This window comes from Plodia interpunctella, chromosome 12 (genome assembly GCF_027563975.2).
Source record: "Plodia interpunctella isolate USDA-ARS_2022_Savannah chromosome 12, ilPloInte3.2, whole genome shotgun sequence".
NCBI lineage: Eukaryota > Metazoa > Arthropoda > Insecta > Lepidoptera > Pyralidae > Plodia > Plodia interpunctella.
In genome coordinates, this window is record NC_071305.1 from 1518803 (window position 1) to 1539200 (window position 20398).

At 33.9% G+C, this 20398-nt stretch overlaps 1 protein-coding gene across 3 annotated transcripts in view; it reads left to right on the forward strand.

Annotated features, from left to right (window-relative positions):
- The window catches only part of LOC128674064 (connectin-like), a 235357-nt gene that overhangs the window by 58752 nt on the left and 156207 nt on the right, over window positions 1–20398 (forward strand). The window lies entirely within an intron of this gene.

Consider the following 20398-nt stretch of genomic DNA (forward strand, 5'->3'; position numbering starts at 1 on the left):
GAGCGATGCGGTAGAAGTGAGCGTGTTCATGCAATAGTTTCTTGATCACCAACCATCACTTACGAACCACCAACTGGTCCATTTGTACCGGTATCCTCTCATACCACTTAAAACTTTATTTTCAAGGGGTTAGAGACTATTTTACCACGAAGAAGTTGAGCTATTTCCATTTTTGAACATGTTACCAACTTAATAATAAAAATAAAATTGCACGATAACTAAGTTCGTTAACTTTTTATTTAACATTCAATTCAAATTCAAATCATTTATTCAGAAATTAGACCTTCACCGGCACTTTTTCTCGTAATTTTTTTTTTAATATTTATAATTATTTCTCACAAGCTACAAACTACTGGCATTAAAAAGTTTTGCGTGAAATTCTCGTTTTCGGCGAACCCGCCATATTGGTAGCCGAGATGGTAATATATAACTTTGAATTAGTAAAACAACTAAACGTTTTTGTAATAATTTTAGTTTGTGACCGGATATTTAGGACATTAAACCATTACTTAGTACATTATTATTTATACACTAGCTTTTGCCCGCGGCTTCGCCCGCGTAAATTTCCTACGGTAACATTTAATTTCCGGGATGAAAGGCACCCTATGTCCCCCATATTACAAACTATTTATATGCAAAATTTCAAGAAGATTGATTGATTTAAATAGAGCGTGAAGAGGTAACAAACAAACTTACTTTCATATTTATAATATTAGTTAGGATAAGATTAGGATATTAGTTGAGATCAAAAATTGGTATAGGATTATCGCCATTTTTTTCACAAGCAAAGTGTCAAATGACGAATGAGAATAATTATTATTTAAATATCACTTTACGCGCGTCATAAATTAATTGCTTTTAGTTGTAGAAGTAAGCTCAGAGCATTGAAATATCTTGTAGTAAGTAAAGCATATTAGATAAAGCCGTAATCTAGTTTCATTGGCTTTTGAGGTAGCCCCAGTGAATACTAAGTACCGAAACATACGGGTGTTAACTCGCACATTGTTAAAATAAATAAATTTTAATAATCTAAAAACCTTGAAGGAACTTTGTATGCTAGTTTGCAAGGGCTTTAAACAATCATTCGAGGCAATTTCAGTGTACTGAACTGTTATGTGATTTAGGCGTTCAAACATTCTAAGGTACAGGCTTAAAATCAACTCAATAGAAAAAACTACCATTGGAACACTTCATTTTAATGTAAATGCCAAAATATCTTTAATACACTTAACTAAACTTACCCTTTGGAATATCATATATATAATTAGTTATTTTTATCCTAAAAAATCTAAGAAATTCTTCCGACACAATATTTAAATCAGTGCTCAAAATAAATTTTCGAAGAACAATAATAATTTTTTTCTGTCCTAAATAACCGTGTTTTCGTGCTTACGTTAATTCACACGCTCACATACTTCTATCGATATATCAAGAATATCGTATAGTCACATATCAAGCACATTGGACAAAAAATTGATTATCGATTTTGTTATGTGAACTATACGACGATTGCCACAAGCAAATGCTAATTGTGTATTTACCATCAAAAATGCCTTAAAAATTTTCAATACGAAAATTATAACTTGCGAATTAATAAATAAATAAAATAAAATAAAAAATATTTATTTTCAGACGTGTGTCCATAGATAGATTGATTGATTACAAATTATAAATTACAAATTGAAACTTTGAATTGAATTCACAACCGTGTGTCCCCAAAAGATGCCTGGAATCCTTTGTACCGTCGAACACGGCACTCCTCCAATGTCCCGTGTTATTTCAATAGCCATTTTACGGTTTAAGTAGTGTGCAGTGGATAGAACCATAATATTACTAACTGTACTCAAAGTGGAAAGTTGGCCGGAAATTAAACTAAGTTTTAGTTCAATTTTGTCAATTACAGACACTCTGTCCCATCTGAAATGAAATAAAGGTAAACATCATTATTTAATTACTATTTTACCTTTAGTCTGAAGTAAAAATATTTTTTTATTATATTATAATAAACCTTGGCACATTTACTATACATATACTTATATAAATATAAATTGTGTTGTGTAAAATTGTGTTAATGAAAGAGCGATGTCTCCTGTCAAAGGCGTAATGCTTAAAAGTAAACTGTAAACTAATTTTCGAAAAAAAAATTATTAATATCTGAGTCTTTTCCCGGTTTCTTCCTCAGCCCAGCCATTGAACCACGGAGCCCAGGTTCGCTTTTCTACTTTTTCGTGTTCACTTTGCACGGTCGTCGACATTCCTAGTCCTGCTATTGGTACGCGTATCAACCTCGACGACATCAAGCCAGCATTTCTTGGAAGTTATATTAATGGCCAATTCTGTCGTTACCATTCAGCTGTTAAGTTTTTTCTGTCCCTTAGTCCCCTTTTACGACATTCCCTGGAGGATATCAAGTGGTCAATTCAAACGGAAATCAACATACAAAACTAGATAATTTCTCGGACATTCTTAAAAAAAGAGACTAAAGTTTTTATCAAATTTATTCCGACTATTAGAGTGGGGAAATCCGGTGTTTTACCGGAAAAAAGTTTCCTTTATCAGAAACTGTAGCGAATACAATGGACTAATGCAGTAATGTTGTGGAGTTCCAAGTATGTTTTAAGTAGATTGAACAGTTTCTTAAGAGAAATATCTTTTGTGACGATATTTGCATAGACATTTTGTTATAAAATATTTACTACTCCGGAAAAAGTTTTGTGAAAAACATTCGTGATTATGACACTACATAATTTAATCAGAAGTATGTCTACAACTTTCAGTCTATTTATATGTATGTATATGTTTATTCTATTTATATTAAAAACTATTGTATTAAATTAATTTTAATGATGTTTTCAACAATCGATGAGGTGATATTTGAAAATAGATATTGGAGACATTGCGTTTGTGGATCTAATTTTTCTATACCGTTTCTTAAGACATAGTCGCTTACCGTCTTAGCTCTCTCATCTTCGACTTTGAAGGTTGCATTAGGGGCTATGACGCTTTGAAGATCCCGGAGTCGGCACCGAAACGTAACAATTTTCAAGGGGCCAGTTTTTATCGCATAAACTATTTCGTCCTATTGTACTTTGGCATACAATATTTTGGCATAATAGGCCTAAGGCATAATTGATTTTTGGCATACCTACAGGTAAATTTGGCATAATTAACTTAAGGTTGGGTTAGTTTAGTTATGGTTCAAATTGTTATGCTTAAAAATCATTATGCCATAGTACAGTATGCTGTGTTACATTACGGTTTAAATTTTTATGCTTATAGATACCCAATATAGACCCAATGTTTAAGATACGGCTGTGATACTGTACAACCGCCTATATATAAATGATTACTAGCGACTTCGTTCGTGTAAAACCGTAATAAATTATAGACTTAAACCAGAAATCACAATATCTATTGGTGAAAACCGTACAAAAATCGGTCCGTTCATATAGATAAACAGACGCGACTTATCATACTAATATTATAAAGAGGAAAGATTTATATTTGTTTGTAATGAATAAACTCAAAAACGACTAGACTAATTTTGCTGAAATTTGCCGCATATATAGGCGAAACCTTCAGGTATGACATATACTTTTTATTACGGTTTTAGCGAAGCCTAGGCGAATCGCTAGTTTTATATTATGTAACGTTATACATTTAAAATCTCACGGTCGTTACCCTCAAAAAAGGGAGGCATTTGTTCATTACAATGCCACCAAATTAATTACGGGCTTAATCGTTTGTTGGAACAAATGCGGTCACATCCCTTAGTTTTAGTATTTCTACTGGTATGGTATAAGCTAGAACAATAACCGGTAATTTACGGTTAATAATTAATTTGTGTTTAAAAATTAATTAATTCGCATTCGGTGCTGAAATCAATTAATTAATTTAGGCACTGAATGCATGCTCAGCACGTATGCAGCACGTTTGCTTTGGGATTTTAAGGCCCGCGTGCACGCACGTATACACGCATGTGTATACATGCGTGCATATTCCATACCATCTTGCAGAAAATATGCTGCGCTTGTATTCGACGTGCACGGGATTTTTGAACGGTAGCTGGAACATAATTTTTATCGTTCTCAGAGAGAACTTGATTAAGCGTGATACGTTGTGAGAATCATTTCTGAGTAGTAATCTTATGAGGATTTCCCTAATCGCAAAGCGATCTTGGGTGCATTATCAGTCTTATTATCTAGTCTTGCATATTATAATAACTGAGAATCATGGCCATTAAGTAGAATGAGACACAACGATTGTCTTGGCTATATTAATGGAGTGGTTTACCATCGCCTTCTTCATGTCACATACTAGATGATAAATTATCGACTAGAGTGCCGGTGAAAACTTCTAAACATGAGTCAGATACACAAAAAATTCAATATGACACGAGACAGGATTTGAACCCTGGGTCCTTTTGATTACTGGCCGAAGGTCTTAACCACCGTACCACCAACGCTTCACGAAATTATGTAATTCTGCTTAATTTGTACAAAATCTTGTAACTTACACCATGTCCTATGCATACCTAATTGTCTAAAGGAAAGGTGTCCCAGCGGGTTTGAATAAGTCGTTTTCCTTTACCAAAATTAAGACGGGAATATTACGACCCTAGTTTATGGTGAGAGGCGAATTTTTGGCTTTATTTCCATACTGAATATTTTATTTAACTTAATTTCATTAATATTCATCTTGAAAATTCACCGTGGCATAAAATGTCGGGTAACTCGATATCCGGAGGACTGTACAAATAATTTATTTGAAAATGTACCTATTTTAATCTGTCTTTATGATATTGAAACCGACTATAAAACTGAAATAAAAATTGAAATATTATAATGAACAAAATAAATGCGCGAGACAAATGATTTTGATTGGCTGCTGAATTTCATTCTTTGTTATATTTATTTTATAATATTTTTTTGGTTATATTCCTTTTGATCCATTTTGAATGTTATTGGATATGATAAACCGTTTTTATTGGGTTTGGTTACCACTGTAGGTAGGCATGTAGATTTTTTAATACTAAAATATTTCTTTTTCATAAGTTTTTATTGTCGTCAGAGATATTGAGTTGCATTCAACGCATGACAAAAAAAAAATTCAAATTTGTGCAGTAAATTATTGCGGCTTCCGTTTTCGGGGGACGATCCTGGGTGCACTACACACATCATGCATTATAATAATGTATTCAGATGAAAACTAAAGCGACTGGTATGTACCTAGTTTATATGTAAAAGTATTTGACTTAAAATTTTTCTTACATTCACTCAATATTCTTTAAGAAAAAAACAATTAGGTATCCATGGCATTTTACCAATATAAATAATTCTCCAATTGGCTACACGAGTTATTCAAATATGTATGTACGTAGAGAATTTTGCTTATATCCGCCCGACACACCCCTTTCCATCAATTTTATTCTCTGAAAATGTTTTGCGTTTTTACCTTCGTATAAGGCAACAGTCCATTCATTTTTAACATATATAGAAAGTTTACCATAAGCACTTTATTTATATAAATGGTGATAGTATTTTCTTTGTTTTACGTACACCTTACGAACCGGTGCAAATGCACCGTTCAAACAATAGGCTAGTTGGCAAATTTTTGTTTTGATGACTATTCGAAGGCCGTTTTATTAATAAAAACACCAGTAAAAAAATTATATGATAATGACAATGCTTTCCAAAAATATGACCAAAACAAAACCACACATTTTTGGACTCGTCCTATAGCTCCATACTAAAAGACACGAAGAAGTGACGCCACAATTTGGTAACACGTTCGCAAAGAAAGATGTTTGTTCGACAGATACGTTAAATAGTAAATGGTGATGACTCTTTAATAAAAGTTTTTGCAAAATTTTAGTTTTTTTTTTTATTATGGTTCAATTGGTTTTTACAATGTCATTTCCTTTTTGAAAATGAACTTTTCGAAGATTTGAGTTTAATATAAGATTTAAACTTTTATTATTATTTTTTTATACACACGCCAGTCTTCCGCTATAAACCGCTTCTCTCACTATTGAAAGAGATTTCATATGAAACAAGTAAATCTCTTATACCTACTTGTTTTATTGCATACTTTTTTCTGTATTTTTTATGTGTATACAAACCTATATAAATAAGTTTAGTACACGACTCGTTCTTATTCTACTATAATTTGACTAGAAACTATCCTACAAACATCCTATTTTAATTCCATCAATAAACGCTACAACTAAACGTGGACAAGTTTCGCAACCCTGGCTCTGTCTTCCCCATAAGGGATAAAGACGTGACACTGTAATTTTTCATGGTATAATAGGCAAAACAAGCATGCAGGTCGCCTGATGGTAAGCAGTCCATGGACACCGGCAACCCGTTCCGGGCACCGGTGCGTCGCCGACTTTTTAAGAAAGCGATACTGTTTTCTTGAAAGACCCAATGTCGAAATTATTAGAATTATTGGAACTTAATTCCATAAATTGGTATGCGTAGTATCTGTATCAACACAAATCATTATACTCATTATAAGCAATAAATCGGATTTTTATCTCGAGGTACACAGTTAGAGAGAAGTTCCTAATACATACTTAGGAGTCCACCTGTGACCCTAAGCTTCTTACAATAGCAGCAAATTGTGTTACAGCTAAATTACATTTAACCGTACCTTTTGGACCCAGAAAAGGGGCCGGATTTCTAATATCCGTCCTGTATTTTTCACTTTGATTATTATGTACTATTTGCTTTACTGTAAATAAACATTAAAGTTGAAAATTTATACTGGCAGTCACATTATTTTTTCTTCATAACAAAGCTAAAAGGTAGGAATTATTACCAATTAAATGTAGATATATAAGGATTTTATTTACTAGTACATATATACAGGTGACAACGATAGAAGTCTTACACAAATATAAATTGAACGAAAAAAAATTTTTTTTATAAAATATGTACAATACAATTTCAATTTACTTATGATTAATCGATGACGTCGTTCTTGCAATATATACTAGTATATAATCAATTAGGGTGAGTTGAAGCGTCAAATTTGACGTTGATTTTAACCGGCGCGCCACTGACGTTGAGACAAAATGGCGTACTTTGCGTTTTTCTGCGCACCCTAAAAATAAGATTTTGTTTCCTCATGTACAATTTCATTTCACAGCGCATTTAAAAACTTTGAGAAGATTCTCGGGTTTAATTTACGGTCATGTCTTTTACGACTACTTACCGCCATCTAGTGGCAGGCAGTCGCATATACACTAGGGAACTATACTGTCCACCAGTGTGCAGGTTTCCTCACGATGTTTTTCTTTACCGGAAGCAAGTGGTGGTCTATAAAACCTACCTTACGTGAGTGTTTAAACAACACAGTTGGCACAAGCAGCATTCGAACTTGATACTTTGCGGGTGTCTTAACTATGCTACCAGCATCGCTTAAAAATAAATAAATAAGCATATTATTATAATACTTCAAAATTAAGCAACTCCGCACTTGTGCCCTATTATCACGACACGAGAAATTGTGGAACACCGTGATTCTGTATTCCGGCGACGCTACAAACTTGGCAATATGCAAGTTGGCAATATTCGCTTACAACACGACGTATACCTATAATGGAAGTCATCTGTGTATCCTATTATGTCATATCGCGCAACGGTTGTTGCGGTGCAGCCGTTTAGACACGACGCAGCACGTTGCGGCTCCGTTGTTTTTTCTTAAGATTTGTTTAATTTTTGCGTTGCTTTGCGTTGACTGTCGACGTAATGGAGGGCAAGGGAGCGTAACCTTAGCAATGGGACCGGGTTCTTACGATGACTATGACGAATACGAATGATCTTTTTCTGATCTTTGACGAACTCGGTGGCGCAGTGGTAAAGTTCTTGCCACTGGACCGAGAGGTCCCGGGTTCGATCCCCGGTCGGGTCATGATGGAAAATGATCTTTTTCTGATTGGCCCGGGTCTTGGATGTTTATCTATATATGTATTTGTTATAAAATATAGTATCTTTGAGTTAGTATCCCATAACACAAGTCTCGAACTTACTTTGGGGCTGGCTCAATCTGTGTGATTTGTCCTAATATATTATATATTTGATTGGCCCGGGTCTTGGATGTTTATCTATATAATGTATATGTTATAAAATATAGTATCGTTGAGTTAGTATCCCATAACACAAGTCTAGAATTTACTTTGGGGATTCATTTGTGAATATATATTGGACTATATATACATTTGTAATATATGTTCTTTTAAATATAGGTACATCAAAAACTGTATTTTATTATTATTTATTTCATTTTTTCGCATAGACTGGTGTCGTATAAAGCCTTGAAAGAAACTACGATTCACAATTTGCATGTTCGCAGCACTCGACTCCGTCTCGGGCCTCAATATGTTTGTACTTTTTTATTATGTTTACCAGACAGCGATAAAAAAAGGAGTGTTTTGTTCAGTTTATAGCTAATTGGAGAAATTGTTCCCCTTGTTCAATTTATTCGTGTACAAGCCAGTAATTAAGAATCTTATTTGGTAATTGGACTGTAGACAGCAGCTGGGTTGAAGACAGGTGAAGTAAAACTCATGACTGACTCGTGACGGCTTGTTAATTCGTCTTCTGCTATTGTTATTTTTTTAAAAGGCAACTTACAACTAACTGATTCCCTTATATTTCGAATTTATAACGAGAAAGTTTACTATTTTATGTTCACCAATATTACCTTATGAAATAAATAAATAAATGACACAATACATGGACATTTTTTTATATATTTTTTATTTTAAGCAATAAATTATATACCGGTAGACTATTTTATCGGATCTCTATCTATAAGCATAAATATTTAAGCCTTGTGGCATTATGATTTTTAACCCCGACGCAAAAAGAGGGCTTTTATAAGTTTGACCACTAAGTGTGCCTGTCTGTCTACGTGGCACCGTAGCTCACCGACGGCTGAACCGATTTCAATGCTGTTTTTTTTATTCGATAGCTAATTTTTATGCGATGATTCTTAGATATGTTTGATCAAAATCGGTTCAGCCATTCAAAAGTTGTAGCGAAATGAATATTAATGGTCAGGATTTTTTTTAATTTGTCTAACGAATAAACTTGTTAGGCATAATATTCGGCTGTGACTACACCGGCCACGCGCCCTACGTCAATTCTCTTTGGGAATTCATTGTTGTCTATCAGCTGTAAAAAAACGACGTCAAGCCAATTCCAAATACACTAAAGATGTGAGGTACCGTTAACAGCTCATCAACCCATACAAATTTATTGAGGAGAAATTCTCCCCTATTACCGAGACATAAAGATCTATGTAAAGTAACTTTTCATGCAGAACTAAGCGTACTGTGTGTTTTCATCTTAACTTACCGGTTTAAACTTACTTGCGGATTCTATGAATTTACTTGAAAACTTTGAATTTGTTAAGTACTGTGGTTTAGTCACAATTTTGTCTCCATGTTTTGTATAAAGATCTATCTATTTATAAATAAAACTCATTGTCAATTATAATATAATATGTAATATAATGTTTGGTCCTATGGTATAAAAAATAAATGCCATATGGCGTCGAGTCCACCATGTACTTATTTATTTACCAATAAAAAGTGGAAAGTACATAGGTACTGTTTATTTCTAAAGAAATCTCTTCCAGCAGACACGAGAGAGGAAAGAGAATGAAAGGGTAAAGTGTGCGTACTTACCTAAAGTGTACTTACCCAATTTTTGTGCAATAATGTTTTCAAATAAATCAAAATATATATAATGACAAAACATAAACTAGTTGTTCGCCGCGAACTTGGACCTCGCGTACGCAATATTTATTTACAAAATAGTGAATATTTCATAAACGACTTAACCGATTTTGATGCCCCACAAACTTAAAAACTATGATGCTAGATCCTGCATATACCTCTTAAATTTCATCAAAATCAGACAAACAGTTCGAAAGTTATAGCGTGAAACAAACATACATACAAAAACATGTATTTTTGCCCCAAGTTGATTTGTAGACATCGCTCGCTTCGCTCGCTCTATCAAAAAAAATCTCAACAACAATTATTTCAACTTTTTCGAGTCTGTTGTCAGATTTCATTCAAGTCGCCTAAGGGCATCCGACACAAAGTTTTACAGCTACTCACCGCGTTTAGTGTCATGTAATCGCATATTTAATTGATATATATCGAAATAAAATATATTCAAAGCTTTCGATAAGAAGGAATTTCGCTAATAAAACGCATTGAGCAAGGCGTACAAGTTATGGAAGTACATTTCATTATCAAGTTTAAACTTACATAAGTTAATATGGCGTTGGAAAACTACGTAACCATTTTATCGCTCCGTATATTCCAAATATTCCATATTCCAAAATAACAATGGAACTCGAATATCGCGAATGTTAATTAAAACACATTTTACCAAAGTACAAGGAGACATGCCGGTGAAACCTCAGGACTGTTAAAAACAACTGAGAAGCCTTCCGAACATGCTGGCAATTTTGTTATTTCCAACATCAAATTAAACACAACTGTATATTATCGGATCGGATGCGTAGCTACCGCCTTATCAGTCGTAGGAATTAAGCGGGGCCCCCGGACTACAGGGGTCCCTGACGAGTGTAATCAAAAATTTGGAAATTTGCATTGTGTAACTTAATCTCGGACTTTCAGGAAAAACACATATGAGAAAATTGTCATACCTATAGAGTTCTCACTTACGATATGACAGAATAATTAAAAAATTGCAATCTCTTCTTTACACACATACGTTTATATTGTTCCGTTACTTGTCCCGATGTTTTCTTGTCTGTCTGTAATCAAATCTTGCAAGTTAGATTTATCAGCTCACTTCCAGTTATCCCGCAGAGTTGAAATTTCCCACACCGCTTCAGTGTACATGACAATGCATTACTATTATAAGCATGACCTGAACCGCAGTCATAATCGACTCCCAACGAAGAAACTTGACAACCTCGGTGGCGCAGTGGTAAGGTTCTTGCCACTGAACCGAGAGGTCCCGGGTTCGATCCCCGGTCGGGTCATAATGGAAAATGATCTTTTTCTGATTGGCCCGGGTCTTGGATGTTTATTTATATATGTATTTATTATAAAATATAGTATCGGTGAGTTAGTATCCCATAACACAAGTCTCGAACTTACTTTGGTACTAACTCAATCTGTGTGATTTGTCCCAATATATTTATTTATTTATTCATTTATTTAAACTTCTCAATGGTTTACAGCACGGACATGGTCTACATAAGACTAGTCAGGCGTTAAGTTATTATTATTATTATTTTATTATTATTTATTTATATATATATTTCCAAATGTTACAAATCAGACTAATGTATAATATTCCTGCATGCAATTCACATTACAATCTAGTTTTCACGTGCCAAATAAGATCCAATCCAATATAAATCCAATATATTATCGATATAGGCCGAGCCTGTATCTCAGATACTATGTCCACTTTATTCCACAATATCACTTTGATGAAAATAAAAACTTGTGGCAAAAAATATACATGTGGTACATTTTGTAAAAAAACTTGTTTCAGGGTTATGCATAGATGTAGAATGTTGCCCAAAAGTTGGCAACATCCTACATCAATGCGATATTGCGGAACATTATTTAAGTTAATAACTTAAGAGGAATCCTGCAATAACGGTTTACAATATCAAGAGCAATATTTACGCTTTTTATTCAATTCTTAGAGTCGAACCCTTTATTTGGGCCACCTAAACAATTTTGGTACAGGGCCAAGCACGCTACGCCACTGTGTATAATCCAATTTATTTGGGCGTCGATTCTCAGCTTCGATCATAAAATCGTAAACGGTAGGGTTGGGATTGACTTGCTATTACTCGATATTATGTAAAGACGTAATACGTACCTATTGGGATTAGAAATATTTGCTTTTCACTCGCGACTCTGCATATTTGAATTGATTCATTGCTTTTTGGTTTATAAAGGCGAAAATAAGATAAGCTTTTTGATGTTTATATTCAATTGTAATTAAATATAAATATATTAGGACAAATCACACAGATTGTGCTAGCCCCAAAGTAAGTTCGAGTCTTGTGTTATGGGATACTAATTCAACGATACTATATTTTATAACAAATATAGGTATAGATAAATATCAAAGACCCGGGCCAATCAGAAAAATATCATTTTCCATGTTGACTTGACCGGGGATCGAACTCGGGACCTCCAGTGTAGCAGTCCGGCATGATGACCATTAATATTGTTAATGACTCGAGGTTAAACATAGATATGGGACAGAGTTTCGGGTAACATATTATATACTTGTAAATATTTTCTTTAAATATATAATACGAAGTATATATATATATATAAGCAAATAAATTAAATACAACGTACATGCTTCTAACTTATCAAGTATGTACCATATTTAATTAATTCCCAAGACATCTTACGCACCACCTGATACACTTGTGTACACACGGGTGTGAATTACTTAATGCGACACATTCATTAAAATCTGTATTATTTAACGACGCCGCGTCTGACTTGCCATTTCGTTGGAGAATAACAATTTGATTATTTATTAATATTCCGTTGCGTTATACATATGTTTTGTGAGGTATATATTTTGAAGAGGAAGATATTGATAAGCAAATTTTGATGTGGAAGTAAACATATGTAAACTTTTTAAACTTTCATTGGCTAGTTGAAATACGAATAAAAAAAGGCGAAAAATTTAACATGAGCCGGCTATACTTAGATTTAGCCAGGGTGGTAACGTCTAAACCTATTTTTATTCGAGCATGACCAGACAATCCTGGTCTAGCCAACTGAGGCCGGCTACAACTAGATCTAGCCGGCTAAACCTAGGTGTATCCGCACTTCGAGGTTTAGCCGTAACAAATGTATGTAGTTGCGGGTTCAAAAGTTTAAAAAATAACATAAGAACGACACTTTATATAATCTTAATTATGTTTAATGATTGGGAATATTCTCAAATGCCACGTGTTTACGTACGCGAAATTTAATTTACGCATTTCATTTGCTCCGTCAGATTTTGCCCAAAGAGTCTCTCATATTTCCTTAAACATTTTTAATGTACCGACCGTCGATATTTAATCTTCAAGGAAATTAGTTTATATTTAGATCCAGAAGACTTTAACTTGGAAATTAAGAATTTTAATCTAAAATTGAAGCATGGAACCATCCAGATAGATTAATTTTTGACTTCTGATCTACCAAAAGACGCGCCACTTAACGTGTTTGCTGTTACACACAGTTCCGTCCCTTTTAACAAATAAATATATTAGATAGATAGATAGATAGATAGATAAACTTTTTATTGCACCATTCACAAAGGAGTACAGTTACAACAAGTTATTCAAACATAATGAGTGCAAAGGCGGACTTATCGCTAATGCAATTTCTTCCAGCCAACCTTTGGATGGAAAGAGACACAAGTAAACTAAGAGGGTGCAGTAAACTTAACAGTATTAAATAATTAGACAAAAAAAAAATTAAAATAAAAAGATATAGAAGAAATATATAAACATACAGACAAGTGTTGTTATAGAACATTGAATAAATATATAATAGATTAAAGAAGACTAATATAATGAGACTTCACTTGCTTCCTAAAAGATGACAAGGTTTCGGCGTTGCGAATTAACGTATATATAATATTAGGACAAATCATACAGATTGAGCTAGTCCCAAAGTAAGTTAGAGACTTGTGTTATGGCATACTAACTCAACGATACTATATTTATAACAAATATATATAGATAAACATCCAAGACCCGGGCCAATCAGAAAAAGATCATTTTCCATCATGACCCGACCGGGGATCGTTATTACTGCCGATTCAAAGACAAAATGCAGATAATACAGTAATATTACCAAAGCCATGGAGTCGTTGAGGAGTTCTCACGTGCGGCCGTTCCTGGGTGCACCACTAGATCATGTTTATCATAATGCATTGTCATCCAAACTAAATCGGTTGAAGATTGATATCTACTACAAAATTGATTTCAAAGTTCCAAGATTCTATTCGAGACACAGGGACATACATACTTACATTTCAATTTAAATAAAAGCTTGTAAAATATTTCTAAACTAACGGTTTAATCGCTCCTTCCTAAAGTTGGCAAGAAAAAACGACACACAAATTCAAAGTGGCACAATTCCCGATTTCCCAGTTGTCTAAATGCTCCAGAAGAGATTTATTTCAAACTAGATGTTGCCCGGGGCTTTTGCTCCCGTGGGAATTTTGAGATAAAATATGGCAATCTTGGATAATGTACCATTCTCATGGTGAAAGAATTTTTGAATTAGTTTCGGAGATTACCCGCCTCAAACATACAAACTCACAAACGCTTTCCTCTTTATAATAATAATATATATTTCATAAAGTTTATTTGGGCCGTCATAGGACTGTATCAGGTGTTCTAGATCTTCAATTTTTATACCTCAACAGAAAATGCTCATCAGGCTGAACAACTTTTGTCAGGGCGTCATTTCTATATTTCCTAAAGTTGAGACGTACCATCATGGATCTATGTCTTAATACAGAATCCGGCGAATTTTCGTTATTATTGTAGGTACTTGAATCCAAAATGAATTACTTTTTATTACAAACGTGTAATTTGTTTCTTTGTTATAAAAGTAAAATATATTTTAACCCTCAATCAGAGGACTGTTATACATTTGACGTGTCCTTAAGTCTCGTCTATCTATATATTTGAAATCCTAAATGAAGGAACAGATTTTGATCCAGTGTTAATTTGTTTGAAAGAGCACTTGTAACTATAATAAATAGTGAGAGAGATTGATGAGTATTTTCACACGAATAAACCTACGAATTTAAGCATAGTTTTGTTTGTACTAAATAGATTATATTAGTTGAACGAATTACTTATAGAAGTTGTAACAATTCGTCTATTAGGCATTTTCTTAAATGCAATATTTTGGGAATGATCCCATTTATTTATTGTGCACTGGAAATAAGCTACTTTTCACAAAAGTACAAAATAACTCTTCCTTTTTGAAAATTTTCAATGTTTCAATGTTACTGGCAACACGGCTCTGAACGTCTCGCATATCGAAGATTTCAAAGGAAAATATTCATAAGCAACTCGAATATTCCAGTACAAAATTGGTATTATCTTAAAAGCATTTCAAATGTTCCTTTTCACAAAATTGACTCAATAAATTTAAAACATTATATTTTCAAAATTCACATGAGTAACATAAGTATGAAAAATAATTAAGAAAGCTGCCAGAATTACAATCGCCTAACGCATGAATATTCAATTTGAAAATTGAACGTCATTCCGTCTTCGAAAATTCAAATTGGAATCATACCGAGACTTTACAATAAGGCAAAAACTGTGATGGCCTCCAGCGAAAAACCGCTTCGGTGTACGATATACCAGCTTGAACCGGTTTCCTCTAGTAAATTCCGGATCATTCTAGAACTTGGCTGGCCATATTTCGTACGCCGGTTGCCGGCGTTCTGGTGCAAAATTTAATTCCACAGCATCTTGTACTAAGTTCGAGCTCAAAGTATACATTGTTACGTGCATTATATTTACGTATATGTGGACCGCGTTATTATCTACAACACTTTTAGATAAAGTGGGTCAGAGCAGTTTATTTCAGGTTTTGTTTTGACTGTAAAAATGTTCCCGCTTAATAGTTGCAACTACATTTTCGTGGAATATGAAAGAGAATTGCAAACAGCTTTCTTTAGTGCTGTGTTTAAAATGCGAAAATACTTTTTAGTCTTTTCTTCTACGGTGCACTTTGTTCGTTTACTCTTTTAACTCGAATTTAAAAGTAAATGAAGTCGCAAAAATCAGTAGAAGGAGACTAAAAACGCTGTTCAATATAAAGGAAAGTATTGAGAGAAAAAATATGTAAACTACTTGTGCCTACTCTAATACAGGTAATTTTAAATTAAAAATATAAATTGGCAAAAATTAAAAAAAATCTGTAATATTGTATTATCATCTGTAATATTGAATCTTTAAAATTTTAAGAGTTTTTTTTAAACTCACCCTGGGCTTTGCAGCTTCACAACCCCGAACGCAACCCGGAACATGCAGACATGAGAGAGATTATATTTAAAAAAAATATAGAGTACATTGCATTTTTCTGCGCAGATTAAAGTTAACGTCAACGCTGGCTGGTGAAACCCTTAAACTCCTAAAACTCAACTTTCGCTACACAATAATGATTCTTTTCAAATGTACACAGAGTTACAAATCTATAGAGCCGATAGTTCCAATACTAACAATCGGTCAAGTTGTAATGTTCCCAAGTTAGTTTGCATAACGAGTTTTCAATCTTACCCCTCTTGGTCTAACAATGCTATAGGCATAGCCAATTCTAATGCCATTTGGCTCTATCCAGCATTGCATTTTGAACTTTATTTCTTTAAGAGTAATTGTCATTTTAGCATAAAGCTGCAAGGTTACAGTCGTAAAAAAGGTTTATTTCGACAGCAGTAAACTTAAAAGTACTAGCTTTTTGTGTTCTTAAAATACGAAATCAGCTTCGTATAAAACATTTTTTCTTTCATAAATGTTGTACAATTTTATTTAAATTTTCCATTTCTTTTACCTATAAAAAATTCGAATGCGAATGAAATCTGAAAGATGTGAATATAATTTTTTCACAATCATGCGAACGTACTTAATGAATTTAGATGAAATTTTATACATAATAAATATAAAATAATGTAGTGTTATTTTTATCCCAAAGATTTCGTACAGGTGACGCCTGTCTTCAAGCTTCAAGTCAAAGTTAAGTAGTATTAAACAAGTAATTGCAGAGCCCAAGATGTGGCGAACAGGTTGAGGCGTTGCTCATCTTAACCTAAACCCGAAAGCCATAGTGATAGCATAAAGGTCTCTCGAAATCTGGTAAAGACGACTGAAAACTTAATTACTCCTAGTGACTCACATGACAATTCTTTGATCTCTTGAAAGGCAGAGACTAAACGTCAAAACTCATTAGTTCCAGCTAGTGACGTCATAGACAATATTTATTGTATATCCTCGCGTATAGCTCGAGGAATGTATGCTCTATCATGTGGGACATAAGAGTAGTTTTAGTGTCAACGGATGGGGTTAGATTCGTAGTTATGAAATATCTCGTCTATTTTGCTTCGCAGTGGGAGGCTACGGATTAAATTTTGCGGTGGTATAAGTGACGAACGCGAAAGTTTATACGGAACTTTACATAGCACTTCTAAGCGGAAAATTGTATTTTGAAACGGATGCAGACGAATCGAAATTTCAACTTTGTACTTGCACTATGCTGTACTAGAATATATCAGACAATAATTATTAGTTGATTGGAGACCAAAATATAGGCTTATTAATTACTAACGGCCCGTCCCGGCTTTGTTTGGGTAAAACCATAATAATATATATTCACATAAATATCATTCATTCATTCATCTTTCATTCATGTAAGCATACATAGAGACAAACAGCGAGAAGCGACTTTATTTTATACTATCTGTAGTGTTAATTAATTATATTAACTGCTAACATTGGATATCCCGGGTTCGATTCCCAGTTACGTCAAGGTGGAAAATGATCTTTTTCAGTTTGACTTAGGTTTTTTTATCTTTATCTTTATATGTGTACGTTATAGTATCGTTGAGTTAGTATACCGTAGATGTGATTTATCGATATTTATTTAAATCTACCATAATGTATTATGTACAAACATACATACATACAAACCGTTGGTCAGGTGACATTGTTTGTCACGGGAAAGCGATGGTTGAGATTGACACCTAAATAAAGGAAAAGGACCTAAAAAAGTGGCGCGAAAAAAAGGAGGGCTATTACCCAGCAGTTGGTTGATGTAGGCTGTGCAATGTTGATGATTAATGATGATGTACTATTATCAAATGCTAAAAGTTATTTGCTGGACAAACTAAAAAAAACTTCGGGGACTTTCATTATTCATTTCGTTACAACTTATGAGCGACTGAAGCGGTTTCGATCTAACACAACTAAGAACCACCACATAAAAATCAAAACCGGATCGAAATCGGTTCACCAGTTTATAAGCTACGTGGCACCGTACAAAGACATACAGGCACACTTATAACACGTCAAACTTATAACACCCCTCTTTTTGCGTCGGCGGTTAAAAAATGACATTTATTTGAACCACAGAACTCCCACCGTTGTAGGGATGTACCATGTTAGCAGATTACCGTTGTTTCGTATGCTGTTATTTGAATCTACATGCGACTGCAGCTCGCTATGGCCGTTGCATAATTTGATACGTTTGGTTAAATTTCATGCATTATAATGTCAAATGATTTATCCTAATTAGTATTATTAATGCGAAAGTGAGTTTGTGTATTCACTTGCTTATATGAATCTATCATCGATTTTTTTTCTTTCGAATTTTAAAAATAACGTATTACGGAATAGGAATATAGAAGGATATATTTTTATACCGGATTAAAGTACTGTTATACAAGGGTGAAGTCGAGGGAATATCTGTAACTCGTAAAAAATTTGACGCTGACTGGTTGACCGATACAAATATCAACATAAACTATTGCTTAAAAAATATTGATATTTTGCAGAAAGGACGAGGTTTGACCAGAATGTAGGAATTTCGTCGAACAGATAAAGATAAAAAGATAAAAGCTAATTTTAAAGCGTTAATTGGAACAAGGCAAAGGCGTTTAGCAAGTGGTGAAAATTTTGGTGAAAACATGCGAGATATTTTTAACCACGTGCAATACATAAAAATATATTATTTATTTGTTCAGTAACATATAATTTACACAATTTAAAAAATCACAAACTGAACTAAATGTCTCACTTCGAATCGATTCGATAGTGAGAAGTGAAATACAACCCGCATTAAGCCCTCAGGTTACGTGTCCTGTGACCTGACGCGACACATTTTTTACCCATCACAAAAAGTGCACAAAACCGCAACAAAAAGAAAAAAAATAATTAACTTCCCATATTCTTACTCCTTGAATGGATTTTAATGAAATTTTATCTATGCATAAAGCGAAACCCACAATCGTACAAAGGTTACTTTTAACCCTAACTTTTCCTCACGAGCGCATTGTTATGAACATGTTTTCAATTCCACGTGTTCCATGAATTTGAATGAAATAATTGGAGCGCGTTTCGTCACGCGCAAAATTCGGTTACTTTGATGTGTTGATCTTATATTCTTATAACTATATTTCTCAATTTGTTTTGAAAAAGAACGATCTAATAATTCGGATACAGACGATTATACGACAGGCGATTCATCACATGGAATAATGATAAAAGTGTCTTCGTCTCCGGTTCTTTTTCTCGCTGCCCTACTTAAACTTAGGTCAGTCTTAAGATCTCCGAAGCGTAGTTACGCTTTTTCGTTTGAATTTACTTGACTGTGCTGTAATTGGAAAAAGATTTTTTATCACATACAATACTATCTACTGCATAGAAAATTACATCATATCTTATGTTGACTATACGTTAACACGATACCTTTAGCGAATTTGGTATACGTTGCTGGTTTTCCATTGCGGTAAATAATAATTTTTATTAAGGGGTGGTTCTCCGAGCGTTTCGACCGCTGCGGCCGCGCGTCATTGCATTTTTTTCAAATTTTAACACAGACAAGTGTCAGTTTTACTATGTTACTTTAAAATCATAATCTGTACTATGCGATCAATGTCAATTTTATGAATGATTGATTTTGGAAATGATTTCTTCCTCAAGAAAATTGACGGATCACAACGTATGACGGCGCGACCGCAGCGGTCGATACGCTCGGAGAACTAGATCCTACTTAGAGATTTAGACTTACGATCGTGATGTTGTAGAGATAAATTTCAACCGTCACATGTCACAACCCATTGTGGTTTATTCGACAAACACTTGATGGCGACAGGAACCCACGTCTTAACGTGTCTTCCGTAGTTACCCATGTACGAAAATGATTCATTTCCTTGAGCTTTTAGCTTGTAGCACTGAACTGGACAATTTGGGAAATTGACATTACAGGTTATAAGTACTGGTTTAATAATTCGCTAGATGGACAATGCAGGTTGTAAGTGTTAGTCATTTCGCTTCACACACGTGAATTGTAGCAGGATAAGAATTTCTTTTTTTTTTATATATTACCACTGCGCCCAGCTCTATATTTGACCTCAGTTTATGAAGTAGGTACATATATTCAATTAAGTAATATGTCTGTTTAAATTTTCATCAAAAAGGGCCCAACAATTTATCAGTATAAGCGTGACAAAGTCGACGAGGAATCAAATACCTTCTCACCTTCGCATTTATAATACAACTGAATCGTTATTCATCTGCGTAGAATAGTTTCTTCTGACAGCATAATAACAGATTACTAATATCC